This window comes from Rhinatrema bivittatum, chromosome 9 (genome assembly GCF_901001135.1).
Source record: "Rhinatrema bivittatum chromosome 9, aRhiBiv1.1, whole genome shotgun sequence".
Taxonomy (NCBI): domain Eukaryota; kingdom Metazoa; phylum Chordata; class Amphibia; order Gymnophiona; family Rhinatrematidae; genus Rhinatrema; species Rhinatrema bivittatum.
Genome location: NC_042623.1, coordinates 188,287,126 through 188,303,960, shown reverse-complemented (window position 1 = coordinate 188,303,960; position 16,835 = coordinate 188,287,126). Strand labels below are relative to the sequence as shown.

The window sequence follows — 16,835 nt, the reverse complement described above, 5'->3', positions numbered from 1 at the left end:
TTTTTCTTTGGGGGGGGGGGGGGGGGGGGGGAGGGTCTGCAGTAGGATAGAAGTGTAGTATAGTAGATGGACACCAGTGACCTATTAGTGCGAGTGTGGTGGTCTAGACTACAGTTCGAAATTGTTAATTGTATTTATTGAATTATTGGTGATATTTTATGGTTTTGCTACTGCTGTATTGTATTAGGATGCTTTGTATTAACTTTTTTATGATGTATTTACTACATATAAATTATTTGATTTATTTCTGTATTACTGTAAACAACTTCAGGTCAGGCTTCTGCTTGAAAGAGGTGGTATATATGAGTAACATCATGTTTCTAAGTTTTATATGCATAAATGAGAAATTATTACTTACCTGATAATTTCTTTTTCCTTAATGTAGTAAAATGGGTTCAGGAACAGTGGGTTAGGGCACCTCTACCAAGCAGATGGAGACAGAACAAACTGACTTCACAGTTTATATACTCCTGCAGTGACATCAGCCTGTCAGTATTCTCTTCAAAAGTATGGATAGACTAGCAAAAACTTGATTAAACAGAGATAACCATTTCAATACTCAGCCAACATGAAACACTGAGCTCAGACAAGAAATACATTAACAATAGACTAGGGACTGGAGTACCACTTACCAGTAACCCCTGGAACACATAGCCTCCCAGGAGGACTATAACAAAACACAGACAGCAGCCAAGGGCGAGTGGCTGAACCCATCTGTCTACATTAAGGAAAAGGAAATCATCAAGTAAGTAGTAATTTCTCATTTCCTAGCACATAGATGGGTTCAGAATCAGTGGGATGTACCCAAGCTACTCCTGAATAGGGTTGGAGGTTGCCTGCGGTCCAGTCAAAACCGCCTGTGCAAAGTGTGTCCTCCCGGGCCTGCACATCCAGACAATAATACCTGGAAAAGGTGTGTAAGGAGGACCACATCACAGCTCGGCAAATGTAGACAAGAAACAATCTAATCTCCGCCCATAAGATTCCTGTGTGCCAGAAGTCGAAGGGGGGGAGTCTACCAGGAGCTTTGCAGATCTGCATACCATGGTCTCCTGGGCCAAATCAGTACTACCAAAAGCACCAGCCCCCTGTGGCCTTCGACCCTCCAAACTATTCTGCCTAACATGGACCACAGAGGAAAGGCATACAGCATCTCGTTCTCCGGCCAGTTCTGCACGACTGTATCGATACCCAAGGAATTTGAATCTCTCCTGCGACTGAAGAATCAAGGAACCTTCACATTGCGAGAAGTCACCAGCAGATCTAGGAATGGAAGGCCCCAGCGATCCACTATCAGATGAAATTCCTCGTCCAACAATACCCATTCTCCTGGATCCAAACTCTCCCTGCTGGGAACGTATCCCTCTTACATTGTCTTTTCCTGCAATGTGCGAGGCAGAGATCTCCTGGAGATGCACTTCTGTCCATTCCATAAGTTGGTCTATTTCCTGCGACACTTGCTGGTTCTTGGTTCCTCCCTGCCGAATGATGTAAGCCACTGTCGTTACGTTGTCCAACATTATTCAGATTGCTCAACCCTGAAGCCTGTTGCTGAACTGCAAGCATGCCAACCGGACCTGCCCAGGCTTCCAGCCAATTGATGCTCCTCCAAATTCCAGCATCCTTGCACTGATAGTTCCTGACAGTGAGCTCCCCAACCCTGGAGGCTCACATCTGTCGTGAGTACCAACTAATCTGTCCATGTCAGAGAAATTCCCTTTCTCAGGTGATCCGCTTGCAACCACCAGTGGAGGTATGAGCAGACTTCCATTGGCAGGTGGAGCTGAATCATGTAGTCCTGAGACTGTGGGTTCCAATGAGAAAGCAGGGAGTGCTGAAGAGGACTTGTGCGCCCTCACCCACAGCACCACTTCCAGTACTGCTACCATCAAATTAAGCACCTGCAGATAGGAACACACTGTTGGGTGTATAGTATTCACCAAGAGACTTTGCCTTGCCGTGTGTCGAACTGAACATCTAGATACTCCAATGACTGAGATAGCTGAAGATTGCGCTTGGCTAGGTTCACCACCCAACCGAGCTCTTACAACAGGGAGATCACCCTGCGGGTCACCACATGGCTGTCTTCCACAGACTTGGCCCGAATCAGCCAGTCGTCCAAATACAGATGTACTAGAATCCCATCCTCTCTCAATTCTGCCACCACCACCACAATAACCTTGGAAAAAGCTCTGGGTGCTGTGGCCAGACCAAAAGGCAATGCCTGAAACTGATAATGGCACCCCAACACCTCAAAATACAGAAAACATTGGTGCTCCAATCAGATGGGAATATGGAAGTACGCTTCGGACAGATCCAAGGAGATCAAAAATTCCCCCCGACTACACAGCCATTATCACTGAGTGAAATTTTCCATGTGAAAATGAGTCACCCGCAAGTGACAGTTGACCCCTTTGAGATCCAGAATGGGACGAAAAGAGCCCTCCTTCTTGGGCACAACGAAATAAATGGAATATTGCCCCATACTTTCTTGAGACATGGGTACTGGACCCACAGCCCTCAGACTGAGGAGCTTTGACCATGTAGACTCCACTGCCTGCTTCTTTTGCAGGGAATAGAGGGAGACACCATAAAAGCATCCCGAGGAACACTGCGAAACTCCAGTGCATATCCTTCTTGTATCACCTCCAGGACCCACTGAGCAGATTTCACCTCGACCCACCTCTGATAAAAGAGAAAGGCATCCCCCTATCTCCCGTCCCAGGGGTGGGGTGGCAAACCTTCATTGGGAGGCTTGAGAGGTTTTGTCTGGGACGGAAGGACTGAGACTCACCAAAAGGACGAGCCCTCTGAAAGGACACTTCTCTGTAGGGTAAAAAATGCTTGGATCCCCAAGCATGACCTCTAACGGTAAAGGAGCATCGTGTCTGCTTCTTATTCTTCGGCAAGCGAGGAACTGTGGATTCGCCCCACTTTCTGGCCAGTTTCTCCAACTCGCTTCCAAATAAGAGCGAGCCTTCAAAGGGTAATTTCGTAAGGTTAGCCTTAGAGGTCGCATTGGCCGACCAATTTCTCAGCCATAACTGAGGCTAGGCCGCTATTATCGAAACCACCACTCTGGCCGAAGTACAGCCCAAATCACAGCCCACATCTGCCAAAAAGGTGGCTGCTGGCTCTATAACTGCATTGGAATTCACTCCAGAGTGATCAACCTCCTGAGAGAGAAGTAAACAAGAGTAAACCACCAAGGAACAACAAGAAGATATCTGCAAGCTATCATTGCCACTGCTTCGAATGTTTATTTAAGTATGGTCTCAATCCTCCTATTCCAAGGGGTATAGACCTATCAAAACTCGGCCCCCTTTGAAATTAGCCTCCAGGGCGACCAATCAATTCTTGAATGGCCTCCATGACAGGGAAAAAACAAGAGGCTTTATGCAAGGAAACTAAAATGGGATTTTTCTTTGGCTCAGCATTAGAATCCGTCCCAACACTCCCAGCATTTTCAAAGTCTGGGAAATCAGATCTGGCAGCTCATCTCTATGAAAGAACTGCAACATAGTTCTGTACAATTCCAGTCTCGGAGGAATTTCCCCATCCTCCAGGGAGTCAGGATCAGCCTAGTCATCGGTAGCATCCGGGTCTCTATTGGGAAGTCCTACTGCTGATCTAGGTGTATTCCAGTGCTTAACAGTAGTAACAGGCTGCAGTTCTGCCCTGGCTGGATCGGGCTGGGCTGAGGACTGCACCTGAAGAAAGGATTGTAACCCTTGAAAGAATTCTACCCAAGAAAAGGCAGAAGGATCCAAACTAGGGGGCACCTGTGCTGTGCCCACTGAGCTACCTTCCCCTGCTGATGAACCAGTTAAGGGAGTTTTAAGATCAGACTTCCCTAACACATCTTTACCCAGGCCCTCATAAGGCTAAGAAGAACAAGGCTTAGTAAAATCAGAGGAAGATAACTCTCCCTGAGCCCAAAAGAGCGCTGGCACAAGTTCGAGAGCATGCCAGGTCGAGATGTCTGAATATGACAGGCAGCACATAGGGAAAGGTGCTTAGATTTCTTAGCTACAGGTGCCATTCTCCTTTCTATTTTGTGTCCCCAAAATTTTAGGCATTCAAAACCTAGGCATTGCAAGACTAGGCGCCCCAAGGATAAGCACAAAATGCCCAAGCTAAGCGCACGGTTAAGTGCTCATCTATCCCAGACACCGCTTAATCTGGACGTCCAAACAGACGCCTGCCCAAGTACCCAAAAACTGGATGCACAACTTGGAAACACAGCTAGACGCACTGCCTGAATCGATGTTCCTGAAGAGGGCAGCCAAGCGCACAGGCAAGTACACGAAACACCACATTACAGGAGAAAAGCTTCAGAGCGGGGCCTAGCCGATAGAGGCTGCTCAACTGCCAGACAGCCCATGTCCCTTAAACCTCCCTCGGATCAGGACTAATGTCGGAATGGCGTGCCGAGCACAGAGACCAAGTAAGGAGGAAGCCCTACACAAAACATCCTCCTCATATGTCTCTGTATTTACATATATCTCTATCTCTCTCTCTCTATATATATATATTTTTTTTTTTGTTTTTAATCTTACCTGAGCTCAGTCCTTCCTGGCTGAATACAGAGGCAGTCTCCGACTGTGGGGGGAGAGAGGGCATGTGCCAGCACTGCCACACACTGCTTCCTGTACTCACTGCCTTTCAGCTGTCCAAGCAGCTAAGTCCACACTGGCTGAAACACCAGCTACCGGCCCAAGGCACTCATCTGAGGGACCTCGGAAATCACCTCAGAATTCTCAACTGGGGGCGGGACCATTTGGTATCTCCACAGGAGAGTGGGACAAATTAATTTTCCTTTTATTTCTCCTTCCAAAATCTAAAGCAATCCCCAGTAGGGAAATGCACGTCCACCATCTGCTGGAGACGGAGAATAATGGCAGGCTGTCACTGCAGGAGTATATATATACTGAGATGTCAGTTTGCTCCGTCTCCATCTGCTGGTAGAGGTGCATAATCCATTGGTCCTGAATCCATCTGTCTATGTGCTAGGAAATGTTTTAGGTGCACTAAGCATACATTTGTGTGTACATTGTGAGGTTAGCATATCTTTTTTAACTCCTGATGTATTAGCATACTATTAGCTTAATGCATCAGGAGCTAACTTTTTAGTATTTGGGTAAGAAAACCTGGCTGAACATATTACATTGGGCCTCAATGAAGTACTTCCCTCTATCTGCTGCCCACTCCCAGCGGCACTTCTGCATTGATTCTCCTTAAGCCAGTTGGTTATGTATGGCAGTCAGCATGCTAGGTAAAATGTCTTGAAATAAGAGACTGTTCAACTTCCATTCTTGTCAGATAATGCTAATGTTAGCAGACAAATTCTGGGTTGTTTGCCATTCCACATGGAATTGTTTATGCTAGATTCCAAATCCCTAAACCACTTTCGTGGGATTATCATTGCAGATTTAGCACGCTTACCTTCCTGAGCAGTGACACAAGTAAATATTTCTTGATGCTAAGAGCAGTAACTACATGGAACAGCCTCCTAATGGAATGTGAGACGGTCTGGAAGCAGCACGCAGGATCCTTAGTTGCTAGAAGTAAAAATAAAGCAGGCTCTGTTGTATAGCAACAGAAAAGGAGAATGGGCAGACAAGGGGAATCTTCCAGTGCCTAGCTGCGCTCACAGTCTATTATTGCTGTTTTAGTTAGGGATGAGGACAGCATATTCCACTGTACCAGGTCCTTACGACTGCCCTCACTAATCTGGTAATATTTACAATATACTTATGGGTCACAGCGTTTGCTATTTTAATTCCCAAGTATTTCAGGGCATTGTTCTGTATAATAGGCATTTAGTTGAAAAGCCATGCACCTTTATCACAAGCAGTGACAAACAGGACTTGGACTCGTCAATGTCTACCCCAGCCTGCTTCCCACTTCCATAATTGTGTCTGACATAGGGTCAGCAAAGGAGATAACATGCTGATTTAACACCAAGTTATCACCAGACACCATTCAGAGTATGTTTCTGAAAGTCCTCCTCTCCATATGCTTCTTCCACAATATATATTTGAAGAGTTTGGCTGAGATGGGGGATGCTGTGGAGACAGTTCTCACAGCCCCAGAGCGGAAGAATTTGGGGAATCTTGTCCATCAGTCAAGAAGGACATCTGGCCAGGTTCAGGGTGCACGGGTACCGGATTCTGGAGGATTCTGAGTAGGTTCAGGGTGCACAGGTACTGGATACTGGAGGGAGCTGTGTTCTTTGCAGCCGATCAGGGCTACATGGGAGGCTGACTAAAAATGGGGGAGGGGAAAAAAGTTTGGTTTATGGCATCACAGTCCCTCTAAATGAGCTGAAAATCCAAAGGTGCAGGAGGAAACTGTAATGACAAAAATAAGCAGGCAACCTAGAGCTCTGCGTTTAAGCAAGTTAAAGTAACTGTTTTATGATGTGGGTACTTTTTTTGTTTTTATATGCAGACATGCATATATACCCCCTTGCACTTCTGCCCTGCCCGATACCCCCCTTCACGGATGTCATCTGCAGCAGACTTTAAACCAGGGTCTGTCGCTGAGGGTGGGTCGCCCCTTAGGGGATGACCCAGGAGATTGTTCCTCAAGATGCAAAAGGGAAGGCATTCTCTGTTTTTGGGGTGAGGGGATTACATCTGCTGGGTAGTTTAGCAAATTGTACCTTGGTATTTGCTGGAATGGGATTTGGGGGTTTATTTGAAGTGACTTTTTTTTTAGTTTTGTATTACAGGGTTGGCGAGTCCCCAAGACAGAGTAGGGAAAGGGCTGCTCTGTACATCAGGGACTATTCTGTATTGAATGCTGGACTTTTACCTATGACGTAAGCTGCTTTCATTCATTGCTCAATTCCCAGTTTTATGTTATGTCCCCCTGCCCTCACCCCCTGACATATGTACTGCAATTCACATCTTCCTTTGTAATGTGCCTTGGGCCTTTCCTAGGCAAAGGAAGAATACAAAATGGAAATAAATATTTGTGAAGCAGAGGGAAAAACGACTCAGTGGTCATTTTTGTGACCTCTGTCAGCAGGTGATGGCTGCTAAATAACTGTTTCTTCTGACCCTTGATGTTCCATTACCGTCACAATTCATAAGTTAAAAGAAAAAGCTTATACGATCCAATATATTTATAAATCATTTTTCAGGGGTTTTCGGACTTGTTTGATGTATTTTATTAGATTTTACAGTTTTGTTTTTCTACTGTTTCTGGATCTTTTTACCGTTGCAATCCACCTTGAGATCATTATGGAAAGGCTGAATAAAAATGGTAATCAACAAGAGGCTGTTTAGACTTAAGAAAGATGATTTAAGGCCAACATTAAATACACTGTACAAAGAGATCAACAGACCCTACAAGACTCTTGGAAGAGGATAGGCTTTTAGGAAAAGGAAGAAAGGATTTCACATCCTCCCCCTGGAAGGGATTCTTCAACGCAAAACATCTTACTCTGTGCACACAGAAATAAATCAGTGTTGTCTAAAGGCCCAGAAAGTGGTGAAACTGCACAACATTCTACCAGGAGTGATGGTCACGGCAAGAACCCCAAACACGGTTTGGGAAAAAAAGTAAAGTCAGCCCAGAAAGTGCTGACTCAGAAAGCTAAGCTCATCACCATATTTGGGAATGGTTTTTCTCGTGCTGCAGAACTGGCTACAGATGAACAGGGTTGGGTGGTGTTTTTTTTTTCCTTAAATACTTCCCCTGCAATAGCACAAAGTTAACTTTTCAGCAGTTAGAAGAGGGCTGGACTTGACAGAGCTCTGGTCTTCTTTTAACCAGAGACTCTGAAGATGCATAATTTACTGGTGGAGTTTCCTGGAAGAAAATGCCTCCTTTATATGAGAAGTGTCAAACTATAGCAGCAGGGAAAAAAAAAAAACCTGAAAGTGTGCTCCTACTATCTGAAGTTCCAAATTGTATAAATTCATGACACTTAAGCTTTGTTACTCAGCTCAGAGAACCACAAACTACGTTGTAGTAAGTCACATTCAAACAAGTTATCTTGCACAGCAATTCTAATACCGGTTTTTTCAATGCTGTTAAAGAGATTCTGGCAGAGTCGCACTGTTTTTTAAATTTTTTTATTTAGGCACTGAGATGAGTAACAAATGTATCCTGCATATTCCTGCAATAACATTTCAAATCAAGTCCCTCCTACATGTGGACAGCAAAAAGGCGTGAAAACAGCACAAACAAGGCTTAAGCCACATAACAAAAAAAACGGGGCCTCAGATTTTTTTTTTTTTTTTTTTTTTACATCCTTGGCCCCCAAACTGATTTCTGCGGGGGCTGCAATCTCTCTCCAGCGCGGAGCAGAAGTGAGACCAGACCTGCAAAGACTTTCCAACTTCTTCTCCCAAAAGCAATGCTCCTAACCATTCTGCAACACGTTTATGCTTTGCCCATAAGGTACATACATAGAGCACTATCGGCATCAGATAGCTAACATGAGAAAAGCATCTAAGCAAGGCGCACAGCATGCACTGAAATGAGTTTACGCACCAGGTTCTCTCACAGTAAGCTCACCTGGAGTGAGGTCAATGAATTCACAGGAAGCAGGGAAAATGTTCTCTCTTCTAAGGTTCTTCCCCCACCCCCAAGTCAAAACGCTGGATGTGACGCCGGAGCTGCAAAGAAAAGTATTGCTGCAGTTAGAACAGGCCAGCCAGCTACGATTCTCAGAGCCTCACAGTTACGAAAGCCCTTGTTGGATGCTTCTATCGGGCAGGCCCGCTCTCCATCCCCTAAGCATCTCTCCGAGTTTACCCAATGCACATGGAAAGAGCCTAAAACGGTGCTGGCTCCCCCACTCTATAAAATCCATGGCAAGGGGGTGGACCCCGCCTTGACCCTACCATGTTTTCTGCTGTTCCCTTGTGTATTTTATGGAAAGGCGACAGAGTCCCTTTTACCCATTGATTTGCCATCATTTTCTGGGGGGCGGAGTTAAGTTTTCCATCCTCCCTGGCCTCTGGGTTTAGCTCTTCCGTTTTTCATTGAAGGATTGTATTTTTTATTTTACCCAGCGAGGTGGTCACCTTTCACAGAGGAAGAGTCAAAGGATTATCAGTATTCCTCGAAAGAGGGATGAACGTTCGTTCAGCCCCCCCCCCCCCCCCGGGAAGGAGATGCCGCGTGGCGCCACTCACCTCTCAGGAAGGTGGAAGGAGGAGGAGGAGCACAGTCGCTAGCTCTGAGGAGGAAGAGCGATTACAGGAGAGGTAGAAGAAAAAGAAAATACCCCCTTCTCAATTAGGGCAAAGTGTCCCAACTGCCCACTGATTGGCAGGAAGGACTGCAATCATTAATTACAATTGGCTTTACACTTATGAGAATATTTATTCAGGGCATCACAAACGTATTGATGTCTACATACGCCTTGACACTTCCCATAAGTTGAAAATAAACTTTTCATTCGTTGCACCTTTAAATCAGAAAAAAAAAAACACGACTACAAGCAATGTATATATCCTAGACACTAATCTGCTACCCATCCCCCCAGCTCAGGAGATCCTGGCCAGTGCAATAAAATTGTCATCAGGAGAAACTTTCACATCTGAGACCCTGTTTGAGATGCGCTTCCTGAGGCCCCGTTTGGGACGGTCAACCCTGGGGGTTACACATACTGTTGGGTAAGGTGAGGAGCCGTGATTACAACTACACTATAAAATAGATGTGTCAGCAATCCAGGCTCACCCAGCCGCTCTGTGTGTCACAGTTTGGTAAATAGCCTTTTAGGACAATGAGATTTGTTTTCTTTTCCTGTATTTGATGGTTTGATATTTGTGTGTTATCCTGTTTTACTATTATTTCTGTATTGATATTATAATTCATGCATTTTACCTAGTTGTTCATCGCACTGAGGCTTTTGTGGAATAAGTGATCCAATGGTCAAACAAATAAATAACCATGCAGCAAAATCCATTAATATACAACCAGTTCATCAGGAGGCACTAACCAACAGTCAAAGCATTTTTAACAGTGCCCGAGGACTGCACAATAAGACCTGAAACTGCTGAATTTCCATTGGAATGTAGAATAAGAAAAGACTACAATTTACACAGTAAAATCTACGGACAACACACGACTAAGTGTCACACATTCAATGATGGACTTCCAATTTCTCTGCACTTTTTGGACTTGCACTCTCATACCTCAACATAGCCCTACGGTGTGCATAGACCTTCTCTTCCATTACTCCTTACCAATTGTAAACCCGGTTATCAAACCCTCTCTAGGCACAGATGCAATTACAGTTAATAGAGACCCTGTAAGAAGTGATTTGGCCAGATTGCTTCTATAAGTACCAACGTGATGCCACGGGTAGCTGATCGCTGGTTTTCCCCTCTCACTGCTTACCCCAGACTTTCTTGAATTCAGTTATTTTTCTGGGAAGCTTTACCGTGCAGCCACCACTTCTCCCAAGAAAAAAAAAGGATTTTCTGATGTTGCTTCTGATTCTACCACCTTGCCGTCTTATTCCAGACATTCTTGCATCTAAAATAGGTTTGCTTTTTGAAAGCATCTGAATGCCTCTAGCATTTCCCTCTCCCCCTTACCCTTTAGGGCAGTGGTCCCCAAACCTGTCCTGGAGGGCCACCAGCCAGTCGGGTTTTTGGGATAGCCTCAATGAATATGCATGAGAGAAAATTTGCATGCACTGCCTCCATAACATGTACATTTTCTCTCATGCATATTCATTGAGGCTATCCCAAAAACCCGACTGACTGGTGGCCCTCCAGGACAGGTTTGGGGACCACTGCTTTAGGGTTTGCATGTTATGCCCCTTAAATCTCATTTCATTTGGCAGGTGGTGTAGGCACTGCACTTTTAGGTAGCCCTTCTCTGAACTTCCTCCAAACTATCTATATCCATTGGGAGGTAAAGCCTCCAGAACTGGGGACAGTATTTTAGCTGAGCCCTCACCAATGTCCTGTACAGAGGGATTATCACCTTTTTTTCTACAAGTTATGTCTTTCCCTTCACACCTTAGTATCCCCCTCTGTCACTACTTTGCAATTACCAGGCATGATCACCCCTAAGTCATACTCCAGTTTTGGCGAGAATGTGTGAATAAGTTTTCATTGGTTGCTTTCAAATTCCTCCCGGTAGAGATGTGTCACCAACAGCATGTTCCAGTTCTGTGTAACAGAGTTTTTAAAAATAACGATTATGCAACCTGCAAAATCAAGTATAGGATACAGTCTTATTCCATAATCTCTGCATATTTCTCTTGGTAGTAGTCTCTTTTGCAATGGAAACCCATAAAGCTGCCTACTTACTTTGCACAGATGACTGGGCACTCCCAGGTCTGAATCACGAAACGTCTCCTGGGACTGCTTCCAACACCACTATACTGCCCCCCACTTCCCACTGGCTCCCTAGGCACCAGGCCTGATTGGCCCACATATACAACTTCCATTTCTTGCTTGGGTTTTTGTTGGGTTAGTAACTCAGAAACTAGTCCCTCTGGTCTTCTTTCCAAGTCTCCCTTCCCGTATTTCCTGCTGCTGCCTATACCCACATTATTTCTTCCTCAAGCTTGCTCCTGCTTCCAACTCAATTGCCCTGTTTCTCTCCCTTGGGACTATCTACTTAACTTTCTAACCCCATCTCGTTTTATGACCCAAAGATCTTTACCTCCCTCAGACTCTCATTTAAGAGACTGTCCTTGATGTGTTTAACCCTGTGTGACCTATCGGCTTGAATCTAACAGCAATCAAGTAAAACAAATGCTTACAAAATTTGTATTGTAAAATCTCCTACCCTAGTTGGCTGTGGGATATTTCCAACTATGGCAGTAACTAAGTTTGTCTTGTTACCATGGACATCTCTAACCAATAGCTCTAAAGCTGTGGTATAACACGACGGCATAGAAAAGGTTTTAAATAAATAAATATTCTCTGCCTCTTTGAAATCACGTCTTCCATATACCTTTTTAATTAATATTTAAGTACATTTAATACTTGCACTACATAAGGAATTTTTATATTGCTTGCATTCTTTGAGTATTGGTCTTGTTTTTATATAGCTTTCTTAGAAGCTGCTTAGGACTTTGAATATAAATGTTTAAAATTAAGTAAAATAAGCTAGCTGAATGCAGAAAGAAATATTTTATTTTAAAATTAGTGTTGGAATGCACGAGTTCTTGACCTATATTTTACACAGGTATGCATACCTCACAAGCATGAAATTCAGATTGCACAAATGGTACTAGAAGCAAACCTGTTTCAAGGGTAAGGAAGTTCTAGAACAAGGAGGCTCTGAGAGGACCAGACTGAGGAGCAAGAAATATTTCTTCATAGAGAAGTGTGGTGGATGCATGGAACGCCCTGCCAGGGCATCTCAAAGAGTAAGAGGGCTTGGTATAAGTACAGAGGTTCCAGAGTTCCTAAAAGTGGGATAACAAAAACATAACCTAGCAGCACGTTTAAGTGTTCATAGCGCTGAACTCACTTCATTCATCGGAATGAAAGTCAAAGCAAAAGGCACAGCCAGTCAAATAGCTGGGTCTGTCTGGTAGGCTGCACAGGGGACCTAGGAGGCTCATTAGTAAAGGTATAAACATAAGACATGCCATGCTGGGTCAGACCAAGGGTCCATCAAGCCCAGCATCCTGTTTCCAACAGAGGCCAAACCAGGCCATAACAACCTGGCAAGAACCCAAACATTAAAGAGATCCCAAGCTACTATTCCTTCTTTATTAATAGCAGTTTATGGACTTCTCCTCAAGGAACCTATCCAAAAACTTTTTAAACCCAGTTACACTAACTACCGTAAACCACATCCTCTGGCAATGAATTCCAGAGCTTAATTATGCGTTGAGTGAAAAAGAACTCAGTGCCCACTAGTCCTTTTATTGTCTGACAGAGTAAATAACCAATTTACATTTACCTGTTCAAATCATTTCACAATTTTGTAGACTTCTATCATATCCCCCCTCAGCCGTCTCTTCTCCAAGCTGAAAAGTTCTAACCTCTTCAGCCTTTCCTCATAGGGGAGCTGTTCCATTCCCTTTATAATTTTGGTCACCCTTTGTACTTTCTCCAGTGCAACTACATCTTTTTTGAGATGAGGCGACCAGCATTGTACACAGTATTCAAGGTGCGGCCTCACCATGGAGCGATACAGAGGCATTAAGAAATCCTGTGTTTTATTTTCCATTCCCTTCCTAATAATTCCCAACATTCTGTTTGATTTTTTGACTGCCACAGCACACTGAGCCGACTATTTCACTGTATTATCCACTATGATGCCTAGTTCTCTTTCTTGGATGGAAATTCCTAACATGAAGTCTAACATGTAACTACGTTATGGAACACCATGCCATCAGAAATCAGACTGCAAAAAGACATCAAACTATTCAAAAAGAGCCTAAAAACATGGCTATTTAAACAAGCATACCACAAAGAGAATGGAGAGTAGAATCCAAAGAATTGTAGAAAGCGATGAGTTTGTGCTTTGACACAATACCCCTACTCATGAGTGTTTTTATTTTTAAGCAGTAACAGAAAACATGTAAATTATTAATAATTTTGAATCGACCTGATAAACCTAAATATACAACCTCACCTAGCCTCTTATAGCTATTATGAAACTCTGTACCGTACCTTACAGGCACCTGTCTAGATGTTAAAATAACAGTTAAACAACATTATTTTAAGTGCCTTATTGTTAACCATTGTGATGGCTTCTAGCTCAACGACGGTATAGAAAAGAGTTTAAATAAATAAATAAACAAACAAACTATTTAGATGATCAAGTCTGGCAGGTTGCAAGTTCTATACAACTAGAAGTCTGAGCAGAAACACAGCCCTCACTCATGTAGCCAGGTCTGTCCGGCAGACTACATAGACAGCTAGACTGGTGTATATGCAGAGCTTTGTGCTTCCTATGAGAGAGATGTATGCTGGAAAGCATCAAAAGTTTGGATTTTGTACTTTTAGTATCCAGGATGGTGACATTAAAAATGGGGAAGACAAAACTCTTTGAGGGGGTCATGTACTACGATCGGCAGATGGGATGTGTCCTTGGCAGTACAGGCAGATGGCTAGTCTCTCTCATTGATGAAATCCAGTTTTTGAGTTGAATGTATTGATTTGTGTGTAACATTTGTCCTTAGGATATAAAATACCTTTTTTTTTTATATATATATATAGTTAGAAAGTAGTCTTGAATGACTGCTTATCAGAATTCACAGAGTGAGTCTCTCCAATGATTAAAGAGGGAATGTTTTATATGTAGATGTTAAAGGAAAACATAGAGGAAACATCCTGGACTTATAAAATACATATTTCTAGCTCTAGATACACTGACAGTTTTATTTTATAGTCAATATTTATAACCCACCTTATTTATAAGACTCAACTCCACATCTTAGGACAGACACTCATTATTTGGCAAACTGGCTGAAATTAATCTCTGTCCTATCTCAATGTTTTCTTATGCCAAGGCACTTCAAAGTCATATGAAGACCCTGCTCTTTTTTCCTTTTAATAGTCTGTCCTCATCAATTGGGGGCAGAATAGTTGGAACGACTGTTATAGTGGGAGTACAGAAAACTGTTTTGACCCTTGTATAAAGGAAATCTGCACCTCCAGCGTGCCAACTCCCCTGTTTGGGGGGGGCCACTGGTTGCGTCGCTTGAGTCTACGGTCCTTCAGTTTGCTTTAAAATTCATCCTTCTGCCCTCCGCCCTGCAGAAGCTGCCACTCATCATGGGTATCACAAAATTGCCTTTAAACCTCCCCGGTCTTGCTGGCCCAGGCAAGTGTGTTTTTGATGCTGTGTGGTTGTACAGATGCGAGCTCCTCTCTGCGTCTGAAGTGTTCAATAAAACTGTTACTCTAAATAGCCAAGGTTACTGCACCATCAACTTTTGATGCCCAGCAAGGCTGCCATGCTCCCTCCGCAGAGTGCTGGGTGTCCACCGAGTCTGCTGGATGCAGCTCTGAATGTTTTCCCAGCAATACAAACGGAATTGCATGCGCTTCAGCAATGAAGCGAACCGTGCGCACATTTTCTAAAATCACATGTGGGAAGCAAAGCACAGCAGCTCTGCAGGATGCATGGCGAGAGCCCACGCACCAGCCAGCAAGCACTGTCCAAACAAGCAATTTGCCACCGGTTTCCTAGCAGTAATAATCGCAGCGGTAGAAGTTTGTCAGCAAATTGCTAGTGTGGATAGCATTTTTAATAAGCTCTAATAGCAGGCATATTAATAAATATTGAAAGGTGATCACGGTGCCACCTGTGTGATTCTGCATGCTCAAGGGGAAAAAGAAAGTAAAGAAACTTCCATCACAAAAAAAAAAGAGTTTCCTTGCAGTCAGCATGTCAGCTGCAGTCGTGAGCAGCACAGTGACAGCAGGCTAAGGTACCATGGTAGCTTTGTGGAATACAAAGTAAGTGAGCATGCTTAACTGTGTCCGCTGGAGATGTGAAATGCTTTACAACAAAGAAGTCAACCTCCTACACCAGAACGAGCATCCCTGATTTTAACCCCTGTTGATTGCAAATGCAGCTCTATTGCCATTTTCTGCCCAAATGCCATTGTCTCTAGATTAAATGCAGAAATTTCTTTTGAAGATCTGTGGCCAACTTCTACAGGGAACTTACAGTCAGATCACTACTTACAGACTGCCAGCTCTCTCACATCCTGATTACTAGAGCTCAGACATGCAACAGTTTTCTCTAATGCTTTTTCTGAGGAGCTGCAATTTGTTTAGAATTTTTTTCCGTTCATAATCATTAAAAAAAATCAAACCCTAGAAAGCAAATACTGCTTTACTCTTCTCCCACTGCTATGACTTCTCCCCCACCAATGACTAACAGCCCGATCCAGTAAAGTCTGTGGGAGAGCGGACTAACGCCCGCTCTCCCGGCGCGCGCACCGGCCCCTCGCCGGTGCGAGCGATCCAGTATTTAAATTAGGCGACGCGGTGCAAACGAGGAAAAGGAGGCGCTAGGGACACTAGCGCGTCCCTAGCGCCTCCTTTTGGCCTGGAGCGGCGGCTGTCAGCGGGTTTGACAGCCGACGCTCAATTTTGCCGGCGTCGGTTCTCGAGCCCGCTGACAGCCACGGGCTCAGAAACCGGACGCCGGCAAAATTGAGCGTCCGGTTTTCGGCCCGACAGCCGCGGGCCGAATTCAAAATTTTTTTTTTATTTATTTATTTTTTTTTTTACTTTTTTTTACTTTTGGGGACCTCCGACTTAATATCGCTATGATATTAAGTCGGAGGGTGCACAGAAAAGCAGTTTTTACTGCTTTTCTGTGCACTTCCCTGGCGCCGGAAGAAATTAGCGCCGACCTTTGGGCGGCGCTAATTTCTTAGAGTAAAATGTGCGGCTTGGCTGCACAGTTTACTTACTGGATCGCTCGGGAATACCTAATAGGGCCATCAACATGCATTTGCATGTTGAGGGCGCTATTAGGTGCCGCGGGTGGGCCGCGTGTTTTCCTCCCCTTACTGAATAAGGGGTAAGGGAAAACACGCGTCCAGAGCAGGGTGACAGTGCGCTCCGACGGAGCACACTTTACTGGATCGACCTGTGAATAAGGGGTAAGGGAAAACACGCGTCCAGAGCAGGGTGACAGTGCGCTCCGACGGAGCACACTTTACTGGATCGACCTGACAATTAGCTGAACCACTGCTGGAAAGCTACACAACAGCAAGTGGGTTAAATGCAATATTCTCAACCTGTGCCACTACTGAGCCACCTGCTTTCAGAGAGAAATCACAGTATCGGTCGAAAATATCATAGACCACTGCTTTTAAATCATTAAAAAAAAAAAACCCCCTGTCGGTTCCAGTTGCGATACCTGAA

At 44.2% G+C, this 16,835-nt stretch overlaps 1 protein-coding gene across 5 annotated transcripts in view; it reads right to left on the bottom strand.

Annotated features, from left to right (window-relative positions):
- Positions 1-16,835, bottom strand: part of LPP (LIM domain containing preferred translocation partner in lipoma) — a 937,968-nt gene that overhangs the window by 873,834 nt on the left and 47,299 nt on the right. For 3 of the 5 annotated variants that reach the window (XM_029617259.1, XM_029617266.1, XM_029617265.1), the window contains exon 2: positions 8,533-8,633. The gene's annotated coding sequence lies outside the window, so the exon portion shown is untranslated. Of the gene's footprint in view, positions 1-5,445; positions 5,562-8,508; positions 8,634-16,835 lie in introns of all 5 variants that reach the window. The other 2 variants (XM_029617260.1, XM_029617261.1) reach the window with 2 other exon arrangements.